Here is a 14,958-nt window from a genome sequence, read left to right on the forward strand (position 1 = left end):
CTCTGAAGTTGGCCTTGGTCAGAAGCAGCTTCAGGCTCAGTTCTGGCACAGGCAGATAGATTCAACTGGATTGAAATTCAGGGCAATAACCATGGAGGAGTATTTTGAATATTTTGGGTATTTCACATGAGACCATGCACTTTAAGAACATTTAAGACATAGATTGTTTTCAATAAAATCTTCACAAGTTAGCAGCAAAAAGCAATTTCAAAATCATCACCTGTATTTCGCTATGGCACAGCTTCCCTCATGTGATGTCAGTCATTTCCTTAGTGAGTCATCATCTGTAAAACCTCAACATGCCCTTTTCCTAAGCTGGGCCCATACAACACCACGAAGTGTAAGAGGCACTTTATAGTTCGAAGCTCTCAGAGAGAAATGCAAGGTTGAGATGAATTCTCCTCTCTTTTTCTAATAAGACATGTACACCTTCATATAAAAGAAATTATCTCTCTTGTTTTGAAGTTTGTACAAAATAAATAGCTTTTCAAAGAATGGAATAATTCAGTTGTACTTCTGCTTTTAATTAACTGCATACAATTATTACTTTGCTGTACTACAAAGAGTGCAAGCTATATATGAAATGAATGCAGTGGAAAATAAAGCTTCAAATTCAATTTAGTGTTATTTTTCCAGCGCTAGTTTTGTACCTGCTTGATACCATTGTGAAAACAAACAACTGGCTCTTACAGAAATATTCTGTAAATGAAAATAGTTCATACCCATCTCAAGCAAGACCAGAATTCCATATGGTAGGGCTTGTGTAAGTCATGGAAAGGAGTTATGTTTATCTGAGTAAGTTCAAGGTGGAAAAGGCAACACAGGTATTGAAAAGATTAAAAAAAGGATGTGAGCCAAATTGAGAGTAAAATAGAATCATAGAATCATCAACATTGGATAAGACCTAAAAGATCAGCCAGTCCAACCATTCACCTATTACCAGTAGCTCCCACTAAACCATGCTCCTCAACACAACATCCAATCACTCTTTGAACACCCCCAGCATCGGTGACTCCACCACATTCCTGGGTTGTCCATTCCAGTGCCTCACCACCCTTTCTGAGAAGTAAATAAATGCAGACACCCAGTTCAATGCTGCACCCACTGAAATGTGTTGTCCTCCATCATCTAGCCCCCAAGCGATGACTTCAGAATTGCTTTTAAAAGTACGAGCCTTTACTAGGTATTTGCCTAATGCTGAAGAAGATACACTGGGACTGTACTCCATTAACAAGTTCATTACAACAACTGGGAGAACTGGAGAAGAAAATTCCAGGGAGGCAATCCTGTTTTGCGGAAAGATATCAGTGACCAAACCACCCAGCTAGGCAGTCACCATGTGTAGCCTGCTATGTGCCAGTAATCTTTTTACTGGAATTAATCAGTAGGAAAACGTCATGTGGCCATTAAAATGAAGATGCATCATGACTTTTATCTTTGCTTTCTGTGTAACACCTCAAACAGAGTTCTCCTCTACTACTAAGATATGGATCCACAAAAGGTCTTATTTTGAGCCAACAGACATTACATAAAGAAAACACAGCCTCAATACTATTTGCTCTACAACACAGGATCTTACAATTGCATCCACTGCTATCTGCAGTTTGGCGTCCTACTCAATATTTACTGGGTGCAATAATTAGTGAGTGCAAGTTCCTCATTCATGCCCTTCATCCCATCTTGTTATGGTTCGATATTTGTCTACACAGAAGTGGAAATCTATCTATCTGACCTGAATTCAAGCCCCTCTAAATCACTCAGAAGTTCATTGCTTGCTTCGACAGTTCCAGCTCAATAGAGGATTTCATCAGGTTTCAAGTTCTTTCTCGTTAGTCTTTAAACACACAGAAAATAAAATAGTTCTTAATAGCTTTCTATTGAAAACACAATCAGTTCACTACACTTGTATCAAGCTGCGTTCATTCACATACTTTGTGCCTGCTAGTCTCTGACATGATCTTCAATACTTCAGCAGAATTTCTAACTCTGAAATTCAGATATTTAAGGCTGAATCCCAATTAACCAAATAACTTCTCCCACCATCAACTCACGGAAGAAAGAAATCTCTCAACATCATCCAAAATTTACTGCAGAAAATTCTTCAAAACTTCAGAAGGAGAAGGATTAAAAGAAGAAAAAATTACATGTGGCAAATCATTCACTGCCAGAGATGTCTATCAAAGGGATCGCTCTTCAAGCTCCAGATGGCAGGTCTCCTACAGGAAGCAGCTGGTCCTTTGGCAAGGTTTCCTTTAAAAGTGCCAATGGCTAACTCAGACTGTGGTAATTCAAGGACACCCTAGGAACTTTATGCTGACCTTATTTCAGCTATTCAAGCTAAGCCTTTGCTCTTCAGTGGTACAGAGAGGGCAGCCAGACCTGCTGCTTTATCACATACCACCCACCATGCCAGTTATGTTCTCTTCAATGTGAAGGGGAATGTGGCTGTATCATGTGCTCTGGACTGTTTTCAACATAACCACAGAAATGTACTAGCAAACCTGATTTATAAGTTAGGCCACTGTCTGCAATTTCTTTAAGCAATGATATATATTGCTATGTGTGTAAAATACCTAGAACACCTAAAATACTAAGGTGTGTAAGAAAAATAGTGTGCCATCTTCATCAGAGTGTAGTAAAAGGAGAAGACTTATCAACATTAAACTAAACAGAAGTAGATATAAATAGTATTTGTTTAGATTTAGGAAGAAATTCTGAGGCCGGTGAGGATACTCAGAAAAGCAGTGGATGTCCCACCCCTAGAGCAAAGCTAGGTTGAATGGGGCCCTTCACAACCTGATCTACTGGAAGGTGTTAGTAACACGCAATATCAAGATTTCTAGTCAGACCATAAAGCCCTGCTCACTCCACACATCAGTGGCACCAGCTGTAGCGCAATTAAATTTAGCAGTGCACAGGTGTTCCCAAAAAAGAGCAATGAAAGCAAACCTTCCTTTAGGGTGCTGAGAAAATTAAGAGTTCCTTAACTTCTTCAGGTCTCCAAACATCAAACTGATTGATAAAAGGGGACCGAGAGAATAACAATGTGAATAAAAATTAAATCTAACAGCTTTTCTCTTACAAATAGAAGACACTCACAATTCATCTGCACAAACCAAGGCACATGAAATATTTTAGAACTTTGACATGGAAGCTCACTTCTGTTTTAGAAAACTTCTTTAAAACAAAGCTAGCCTTGAAAAATGGATATATCATCCAAAAGAGAAAACACAGTATTTCTATCCTCTTGGTTCATCTTTTATTGACATTTAAAAGCAAACTTCAGCAAAGAAATTTTGAGGTAAAAGTAACTCAACTGTCTACAACTTCTAGCAGCATTTCAGTCTGTCTGTGAACCAAGTGGAACCGATTCATATAAAACATCAAATAGAAAATGTGACCACTTAATTTTGAAAACTTCAAAAAGCTCATAACTGCAATGTTCCAAAGAGCTAACTGAAAGAACACAAGGACAATAATTATATGAAACTATCAATTAAAAAAATACCTTTAAATTCACTTCAGAATAATCTGCTTGATGAAAGAAATCTATTTCACACTAAGAAATTAATCAAGCATAAGATTTAGTGAGTTTCATTCATTGGTAAAATATTATTATACCAATAAACCTGCTCTCACAAAATGAACATACACATGTTTATTAATTAAACTACTAGAGAGCCAAGATGCTACACTGCATTTGTCAGCATGTAATGCTTGGAGATTAGCATTCTTGTTAAAAATAAGAGCACTTATACTGAGTAATTGATCTTAATTTCCTAATAGAAGCTCTAAGAGAAGCTGTGGGATTGCACAGAGAGCACAAACAATGAAAAATTAATTACACTATGAATGAAAGCCTTCTCAATTGGAGGCAATATTTACTTTTATAGATATGACCAGCCAATATTGTGGAATATCACTGGCAGATGGTCAATTGTCTTATAAATGGTTCTAATATACTAAGTGGCAACACAGCAGATTTTCAGCTCATAAGAGGAAAATCAGTAATACCATTAATACTTACTGAACTGAAAGGTGAGTTTGTAATTATATGAGATAAAATGACCCCTACAAAACAGATAACAAAATAAAGGAGAAACAGCGAGAGAATCAAAATTTGCCAAATAATCAAAGTTCAAGATAGAAATGCATCTGTTTTACTGCAAGACAATAATCATTCAATGATGCAGTGTGATAATGTGGAACATTTTTAGACCTTCAGCTCACAGACACATTTATCTAAATAAATAAAATCAGCTCATTAATGGAAGCTATTTTTATTAGTCTTACTTATTGTGTTTTCAGTCAAGAAAGATAGAGAATGGAAAAGTTCATTGCTCTTTAATTAGTTAACATGTGAGTAGGGAATGTGAGTTGACCTTAAAACTGACTTTTCAAACCCTCAAAAGTAGCTTTGAAGAGATGTGATCCCAGCTAATAAACCTGATGCATTCAAACTCTGTGATGTTTTACATGTTTATTTTACCCTGGAAAGGAAGACTCAGACACAGGATTAAAACTTTCAGTCCTGAACTTAGATCACATTTCGTAAAAAGTAGGTTTGAATTGCAATACTTACAGAAGAAAACAATATTCAATTATATATTCAATATATATATGTATTTCAAACTGATCCCTACCTGTCATTTCTAATATGACTGCAGATACCGTTTGATGACAAATGAACTTATGAACTCATTATTATTATTATTGGCAATTAGGGTTACATGGGAATAGAAAACTGAATGCAAAGTGTGTCTGCATGTTTTTAATGATTTCTTCCCATTGTACTGCTTGAAAGTAACTAAAGATACAACTTGAAAGTAACTAAAGTAGCTTGATTTTCAAGCAGAATTTCCACAAGCTTGGCCCAGTTCCCAGCCAAGTGCAGTCCTGAAACCTTGCATACTGGAAAGCCAGTCCAGTGGAAACCTCAGAAATGCCTAAGTTGGTTTGAAAAATAAACCTTTATTTCTGAGGGAGTAAAGGTTCTGCCTTCTCAGGACTACTTTGTTTACACAAATACTTTAAAGGTCAAATGCATATTTATCAATCACAAGATCAACAAGTGGAAGAAGGTGGCAGAAACCTCTGGGTTCATCTGCTCCAGCCCCTTCTCAAGCCTGAACACTCAGAGAAGGGAGCCCAGAACTACATCCAGGTGGCTTTTGAAGATCTCCAAGTAGGAAACTCCTCAACCTCTGTGGACAATCTGTGCTCCTTACCCACACAGCACAGATGTGCTTCCTAAAGCTCAAACAGAACCTTGTGTTCCAGTTTGTGTCTATTGCATCACAAAGGTGAAAGCCAAGAGATAGCCAAAAGCTGTCACAGTCATCATAAGCAGTGACAGCTTCAGTATTTATAGTTTGGAAAAAACTGCTACACTGCCTAAGCAGCCTCATAAAACAGTATTCTAAAACCACTCTGAATTAACAGTTCCTGGGTCTAAAAGCATGCTTAACATACACAATAACTTCGATTAAAAGTAACCAGGAAATACATTTTTTTTTTTAACCTTTAAAATGCCTAATATTTCTGGGCACACAAGTAACGTGCCCAGGGTAATACACAGAGCTGTAGTTTTCAGAAAACAAAATGCAGAGATTTTAATCCCCATTTTGCAAGTTCTTCAGCATTTGATATCACAGCTGTAACCAATCTTTACTTTGAGAGATCTTAGATTACAAAATTTTGGGTACAGATGTCCTCTGCAGTATTTTTTCTATAAATGCTTTTCATTTTCAGTAGTGAAGAATTTGGAGAAATTGTACTTGAATGAGGAAATATTTTCCAAAACTTTGCAAGAACTAGGAAAATACATAAAGAAGAAAAGATGTAGGTATACTTAAATATGCCATATTTCAAAAGTTGGATTATATACTTACAATATAACTTATGGCTTCAACTGCAATATAAAATTAATTGTTCTGTGGTTTTGTGTGTTTTTGGTGTGTGTTTGTGTGTGTGTATGTACAATTTATGAGTAAGGGGCTGAGAAAAAACATGAAAATGTAGCTCGAAAGAGTTTAGTCCCGATCCTACCTTGCACATGAGAGGAAGTGATTACTATCAGCATTACCATGGTATGAATGCCTCTTAATGAGTAGAAGATAGAGAAGCAAATTCCACCATTCAAAGTACATCTCAGGGTCCAAGGGAACATTTACAGAGTCCTACATCTTTTTAGAAACATATAGCAGCATTACAATTTTGCCCTTAATTTTAGGAATGACCTACTGATTTCCTCTAGTTTCATCTCAGTGGTCTAGAGGGCTTTTCTACAGAGATCAGAGATGAAATAGAAATAAAATAAAAATATAAAAATCCTTCTGATCATGAGTAAAGCCAAGGGAGAACTCAATTTTAGAAAGCCTTGAAAGGTATTAAAATGTTATAATAAGATTTTTTTCTCCTCCTTGTACAACAGTGGATAATCCTCTGAATTACAAGTCTCTTTTTACACATAGTCATAAATTACACAGCTAAAATATTGATATAGCCAGACCTGGTTAATTCAAGCTGCTTTTGCTTCTCATTAAGATTTAACAGAGGCTGAGCCATTTATAGTATAATGTCATTCAAATTTTGGGAAAAGGGGAATACAACAAGCATAAATCAAGCAAGAATATAATACTATCTTAATTGCATTAGAAATAAAGATAATATTTGATGTAAACATTTTACTCTTGGACTGGGATACTAAAGGATGGAAACACATCCTGACACCTCTCTAGAGAGTTTACATGTGAGTAAGCTTTTAGTAACCTCTTCTAATCTGCCACTTTATTTGCCCAGTGGATGCCACCAGCATTTATCAAATTGCTTCCCTGCATACCAGGCAACTCACCATGCAATTACAATCTAGAGGGCTGCTGGTTTCCATCACCACCATTCATCACAGACACACAGGGAGCTTGGGCTCTGGGCCGTGCAAATGGGCAACATGATAAATCTAAATGTCCTTTTAAAGCTATTGTGAAATGAAAGAGTGTTTCGAAGTAACTGCATAAAAAACACCCAAAAAACACTTTACAAAGTCATTACTTTATAGAACAGCAACATATATACTGTAGCTTCAGATCAATACAGAATCTAACTGTATTTAACTCAGGAAAAAAAAGCCAGCATGCAATAATTGCAACAATGATAACAAATGTGGTTTTGAGAAGTGCTGAAAAGAAGTGACATTCTCCAGGCAACTGATAGCTATCTCTGCTATCAGAGACTATAGACTAGCCGACAGAAGCAAAATATTTTCTAAGATGTTCAATGAAGAAAAACAAGCAAAAACATTTTAAGAGCTCAGATCTAGTCCCCAGATACACAGCAGAAGCGTTACTGCTGCTATTTACTATCAGAAAACTACCTAATCTGAAGCAAAGTGAGAAGATACAAACTTAAGAAAAAAAATCAAACTTTTCTTTTAATAGAGTACAAGTTCCAAATGAGAAAGTGTTTGTAAGAAAATTCTTTGCCACAGAATACCTCAAGTGCAAAATTCAACTGCAAAATCCAACTACATTTTTAAAGCATTTTATCTATTCACAAAAAAAATTATAATAAAAATAGTAATAATAAAAAAAATCTGTAAATATACACAAAGTATTAAAAGCAATAGATAAGAGAAGCTGTTGGTCTACTTTGTGACCTTCTATTATTGCCACAACACAGTTGTAAAACTGTAGGAATATCAAGAGAAGGATTTCAAACATTCATGACAGATTTAAGGTTATAGTAACAGGATGATTACATTCCAGAGCAACATAGTATATTTACCCTCCTGTAAATGGTCTAAGAAATGTTTATTTGGAAATAAACTAATGCATTTATTTAGAAATAGAACTAGGTAGATAAACTTGTCTTAGTCTTTCTGAAATCTAGGAAAATATGCCTCCTTCTGAGTTCCAGGAACAGAAGTCAAACACTCAAAAAGCATCATACACAATATTTTAGAAGGAGAAAAACTGTTGACCACACCTAAGTCTGCCTGGTAAGTTACAAACCTCTTGTAGAGAGAATATATGTAACATTTGGAATACCAGATAATTTCTCAGATGAAAATATAGTTTCACAAACACAGAGAGGATCACTCTCCAGTGGGAAAATAACTCTGCTTCCTTCTCACAATGACAAAAGCAAAATTTCCTTCAACATACATTTATCTACATTTATCTTTAAAAAATCCTGTGTTTTTAGTTTTGCTTTGTTTTTAACAGAAGAAAGGAGGAGTGAGTCCTCCCATATCATCAGATGACACTGTAAATTTGACTAACAATTAAAGAGCAGACAAATGTCTCTTCTTTACTGTACATTAGAACCAGTTCTTCAAATGTAAAAAAAAAAATAAATAAATAAATAAAAAAAAATCAAAGAATATAACTTATGTTCAGCATTTCAAGTCCAGTTACCTTTGAATGTATTTCTAGTCCTTACAGCAGAATTAAAATATAACTCTTCAACGTGTTTCACAAAAGGAGACTCAAAACATATCTCCATCATTTCTAAGTGCAGTAGCACTGCAGAGCTCTAAAGACGTTGAGATACAAACACAAATTTATTCTTCCTTAAGCAAAAAGACACAGCCATAATACTTTAAATGTAATGAAGTCTGGAAAACGTTATTGTGACATAGGACTTGTGCTGTCACTTATGACAGTGTATAAACAGTAAATAAATTACAGGTCTCCATTATTTATCACGCAGAAATTTGGAACTTCCTTCTGTGACATCAACAGAAAAGTATCTAAAATATTCACAAGAGGCTTAATTTACATTGCACAGTACTGTTGCAGCATATCACTACAACTGCAACTGGGCTCTGCTGGTCTAGCACAGAAAATGCAGATCTTGGCTTGAGGAAACTGGCAAATAGTACTCTTGGAAAAGAGCAAGGCATCGTAAAAGGAAGGATGTTCTCCATGAAGGCCATTTTCTGGTTCCTTTGGTTTCACTGGGGAACATGACATTGCATTTTCTATCAAAATGCAAATTGTAACATTTGTAGCAGAGGTTGAGCTGCATCAATAAAGGTGCAAACATATTTCTTACTTCCTGGTTAGGGGTATGAATTCACATATGTCATAGAGACAAGCTGTCTAAATGTTAGTCCCAATGCTTTCCTGACTTGTGACTAAACCTGTGACTGTGTGATGGGAAAGAAATTCTAGTGAAGATTATGAAACAGACATGGTTTAGAGTCTCTGCTTGGATAAAATATTTCCTAAAGGCAAGGCATTTTTCAAAACTAGGCTTTCTCTTTGAGTGAATGCTTTGCACCTTCTTTCAGAAGAAAGAAAATGAGAAGTTTGAACAAAATCAGGGTGTATTATCAATTGTTTCTTCTTTCTCAGACCAGAAAACTAAAAAACCTTCACCTCCCAACTGTGTTTGTGAGAGAAAAAAAAAAAAAAGAGGAAAGTCTTCTAAGTGGGAAAGACACTGATACTGAAATAGGAAGAAAACAATCTCAAAGAGAATAGACAAGTCCTTTGTGAAATTCTGTATTCAGACTACTAATGTGGCTACAGTGACAATAGTGAAAGGCCTGATAAATGGCTACAAGATAGACAAGTGATATTAATATTCAAAACTGATACTATCACCTTCAAAATAGATCACTTCTACTTAAAGATAATTAAATGAAACACTAGAGATCAAGTTTCTTATATTTATGGGTTAGACTCGTTAAATAGTTGAGGATAATGGGCCAAAATTAATAACAAAATATTACATTGAAATACTGAAAATACATTGTCTGCAGGTTTTTAAAGTTCCAATTAGATAGGATTTAGAACTGCATGTTCCTCTTAGTTTGCCTACTTGTCCAGGGTACCAGATGGAAGGATAGCACCTCCAGCTCCAAACTGCCTTGTCTTTTATTTTTACCATTTATTACTGTTAATATTTTTAATCAAACCCTTCTTTTATGAATTAACAAATGGAAGGTAGAAAAGGCAAACTCCCGGATCTGAGAAAGACAGAGTATTTTTGTAGCTGATGAGAAATGAGGCAGATCTGCAGAACAATTAGAAAGCACTAAAATTCCAAGAAGCTGTTGGCATGAGAAATCTCACAAACCAAAGCAGATGATGCTAAAGGACTTTTGCTGAATAAGATGGGGAAATCAAGCCTCTTTCTAATTCAACATGTTCAGAACAGAGGTGGTCAAAAAGGAGTGAGCTAGATTAATATTTGGTTTTGCAAATCTTGATAAGTGAAAATGACAAAATGCTGCTGACAAAGCATCTTCCAGAAATAGGAGAATATATATATATATATGAATATATACATTAAAGTTAGGATGCACTTCTTCTGCTTCAGCATTTTGAGAACGTTTATTTTTTTTCCTACCTATTCATGTCCAACTAAATGTCTGGTTGCAAGCTTGGTGCTACTTGCAAGTACATTTCTTAATGCTCATCTCTTGGTCTCTGGCAAGATAGGACACAGCCCTGTGACTGCTCTTAACAACTACAGGGACTTGCAGACCACCTTGTAATACAAATTTGGTAAACATCTGATGTAGTCCAAGACCATATTTTAGTTGAATGTACAACATATAAGTAAAGGTAGCTTTAACTTCACAGTAAGAACTATGACTTTACACTAACTTTGTGCAACTTAACGTCAGACATTGCCTGAAACCATATGAGGTTTACCCTGTAAAATCAAACTGCCAAGATTATTTGAGTCAAACAGTGAGTTTGTATTCCATTGGCACCTTATTTGATATAACCATGACATTTCTGGTTTGATACATGCAGGCTACTACAGCTTTTCTATCTAGAGAGAAGTCCACGAGCTCAGAATCTGCTTGGGTACGGACATTTATCTCCAGGCTTCAGTCACTTAACACAAAGAATTCTCCTTCAGTGGTCAGTACCATCCCCAAAACACTCAATTTTCTGTCTTGCAGAGACAAGGAACTGCAAATGATGAATGATACACCACTCAGTTTCCCCCAGAGGATTTAGTGTGATGAGACATGTAGAGGCACTAATAGACTGTGAAACAAGTGTGAGCTAACCTAATTGAGTAGTATTGATCCACCTGTGCCAGGGAGATTATTGTGCATGTTTACTTGCCTAGCTGCAAAGACTTCACAAACCAGAAGATTTCAGGTGAACTGAGTGAATCAGGAAAAAATTCAACCCTCAGACTCACTCTCAAATTGAATTTAGCATCTCTGCTGAAGTAATACTTAAACACATACACCGCATAGACAGATCTATCTTCAGAGCTTCACAAGTATTAGCTAATTAATCTTTCACTGTTACAGTTTCACTCACAGCACATCTTCATTTTTCTTTATAATTGAAGCTAAAGATTTTAACTGGCACAGAACCATGTACTGTTTTGGCAGATAAACCTCCATGATCTCATCCTACTTAATTTCTATGATAACACAGCTAAAAACTTCACAAGTAAGTAAAGGAAACGTGCCTATTTATGGAATGATCTACAATCACTTTTTCTGATTACTATTTAGAACAAAATGCACGATTACAATCATAACAGTCAGTAAATCTGTTCTACTGGAAGTTTAATGAGGGATTTGTGGTCGAAGTTGATACCTCTGAATTGCAGCTGGTTGAAGTGCTAAAATGTCAAGTACTGACTGATTGCTGCCTAATTACAGATCTATAAACAACTTTACATGGCTACAGAATTGCTCCCTGAGGTCTTCATAGTGTTGCCATTAAGACTAATTTCAAGCAAGGTGCTTAACGCATGCACTGCATTGATATATAATTCTGTCATTTTTTTTTTGCCAGTTAAAATACAGATGAAGTTTCCTCAGTAATTCTCACAAAAAAAACCCTCGTACTGTTCTGCCACAAAAAAATCAGTTATTCATTTATTTCTTGTCCTAACTTGCTACTGTAGTTGAAAACTTCATCAAGAGTTTTGTGACACAGATAAACATTTGGTCAAGACAAGGAAGAAATCATCAACTCATGGCAACTCACCTGTAAAGGAATAGAATGTTTATTGTTTATGCGTAGTGTGCAACCTCAAATCTGATTATGCAACGTGGTTGGGAAGACCTTTAGAGAACTTCTGAGACCCTTATACATTTTATGACAGAACAGATGAGTAAGACAAGGTTTGAACAGCTTAAAACTAAATTCTGTTCCCTCTGATATGAAGGTGGTGTAAAAGAGAAAATAAATGAGAAGAACGAGTCAAAAGTGACAGAAAAGCATGAGGAATCTTTGTTTGATTTTGGAATGATGCTATAAAAATCTCAGCCTTCAGTTTTCGTTTATCTGACTTCCTACAATATCTAATGACAACACAAGCAAGCACAGGTTTATCTGGATCAAAATTAATAGAGGATAAACATGCAAGCACTGCAAAATGCAGGAACAGAACCAGCAGATCTGAGTAATACAATATTCTTTTACCATTAACACATTTTAAACATAAATCTAAGTTACTAATATAATTGATATGACTTTTATTAATATCTTATCTTTGATCTTCAACTGGAACAAGAATTTAAGTGGAAAATGGCACACTGTAGAGTATCATGCTCAAGGGAAACTTCCTCACCTGTTTTACACTGCTGTCAGACTGGTTCACTGTTTTCACTGTAACACAACAGTTACTTATTTCTTAATACCTTATTAAACAGCCCATCTTATTGCTTGGCTATATCACACATTTTAACAACAACATACTGTGAGATGAATTAAAGATCTCATTAAAGCAATACAAGACTCGCTTATATCTTTTCCTTTGTGTGTACTTTAAAAGACAATCTTAACTCTGATTATTTCCTGCTTCATACAAATAAGACATTAAGCTCCCAAGGAAAACTTCACATTTGCCAATGCACACTCAACCCATTTTTCTAATCTAAATGTGTAAATCTAATTTGAAAAGTTTATGGTTTCAATTTCAGTGTTGTGTATAATGTGCTCCCTTCATATTGAAGGTGATTTTCCTTTTCTTTTCTAATAAATAACCTATTGTGTTATATTTTTGCCCGTATGTCAGCAAATTATTTCCCACATGAACATAAGAACATTTGTAAAAGCTCAGTACATTTGCTTATGAACTTGGTTGACTGAACAGCTTGAAAAGTTGCTGAATATTTGAAACAATTGGCTACTGTCTTTGTAGTCTGTATTTTAGAGTGTCCCATGAATCTACAGCTTTCACTGTAAATCTGCACAATTCAGTAAATCTTCAAAATTATACTATCACATTTCTGTCTCTTTTCTGCTCCTTCCAGTAAGCTGCATTACAACTCTGATATGAAAACATAACTGGTGTTGATTACTAAATCCACATAGGCAGATTTGTATGGGGTAGTGGCACTGCTGCCTGCTGTGCTATCACAACATTCCCATTTCAGTCTTATTCAGTGTGTCTTAATCTTGGCAGCTTGTTGAAATCTCTTTTAAAACTGATTGTCATTTTTTCCCTAAATGAAATACGTCTGCAGTCCTTTTCCAGCATCTTATCATAAGCTTGTAAATACATATTAGGGGAATACCTTTTTTTCCCCACTCTGAATATGTAAAAAAAAAACAACTGTGACTGACATGACTGACAATAAAACTAGTTAAGTCTTCCATGCGTCTATCCCTTGAGTGCTCATCTGAGCCTTCAGGAATGTAAAAATTTCTATTTGAATTGTACAATTCATGGTGCAGCTGTTCTGTTAAGCCAAACTCTGATTTTCTATTGATAAAAAATAAACTTCAAATTTACTTAAAATTTAACCCATTCAATTTGTGCTGCTTCCATGAAATGCAAAACTGATATGAAAAAATACAAATGGAAAAGGAAATAAAGGGACTATTCCAATTATCAGAGACTCACAGGAACACAATGAGACACAAGAAATTTACCCTCATTTAATAAACTGCTTGAAATTAAAACTATAAGAAACAGAGTTAAAAGCTACATGAAGTTTGTCCAGCCTAATTGCAGCAGTGCAGGGAAGCAACATGTACTGATCAAATGAGGACATATTTCTCTTCCCAGTCTTTGCTGACAAACACTAATTAAGATCTCCAAAGGACCAGGACTAGACTTGAAGAGAACAAGAATGACATTTAAACTGACTTTGAATATCATTTATCTATTGCTTAGATTTACTGAAACATGGTGCCCTTTGTTTCTATCCTCTGGCATTTGTCCATTACAGTAGCGTGCCAGAAGTGAATTGTTCAATTAAAATCTGGAACAAAAGGGATTGGTTCTCTTGAGTTACAAAAATTAATCTTTTTAAAAGATGCTTCTTGTTAATAGAGAACATCTGATCACTGTGATTCAGTGTCGGCATTTAATTCTATTGAACATTCATACTTGCTGTGTATTTCAAGTTCAACCACAAGAATGTTTTCACTGAAACTTGAGTATTTTTCTTTATTAAATAAAATTGCAAATGGATATGATTTCTTGTTTTCACGCAAAATTATAAGTATAGAGATTTCCAGTTGTTTCATGAATGAAACTAGATATATTTGCTTAAGTTAAGCATTTGGAATCCTGTTTGCTTGATTTTAGAACCGAATGTGTTCTGCATAAATCCAAATCATCCTTGCAAAAAGATCCTCTGTCAGACTTCTAATGATCTGTGAAAAAAAATATGTTGTAAACTCGCTACTTCATATTGTAATAATATTTTTTACACAACCCGAGATATCAACAATACACTGTTTAATAAACAACTACAAATATGAATTATAAGGCGTTCTAGGCTCATAAAAACAAAATATGTTTATTATATTATAAATCAATATTTAAAAAGCAATGATAAAAATACAAAGTAATTAAATGCCGTTACTTGTATCCATACGATCTCAAGTGAGGTAACTCAAACTTCTGAGACACAAAAGAATTTAAATCAGCAGGGCTGGAATCTAGGTAAAAGTAGCTAAATAAAACTAGTATTTTTTCTAAACTTACTGCAAATTCACACTCAATTCACTACAT

At 35.2% G+C, this 14,958-nt stretch overlaps 1 protein-coding gene across 3 annotated transcripts in view; it reads right to left on the reverse strand.

Annotated features, from left to right (window-relative positions):
* Nucleotides 1-14,958, reverse strand: part of CCSER1 (coiled-coil serine rich protein 1) — a 585,787-nt gene that overhangs the window by 65,411 nt on the left and 505,418 nt on the right. The gene's annotated exons all lie outside the window — the stretch shown is intronic.

This window comes from Excalfactoria chinensis, chromosome 4 (genome assembly GCF_039878825.1).
Source record: "Excalfactoria chinensis isolate bCotChi1 chromosome 4, bCotChi1.hap2, whole genome shotgun sequence".
Taxonomy (NCBI): domain Eukaryota; kingdom Metazoa; phylum Chordata; class Aves; order Galliformes; family Phasianidae; genus Excalfactoria; species Excalfactoria chinensis.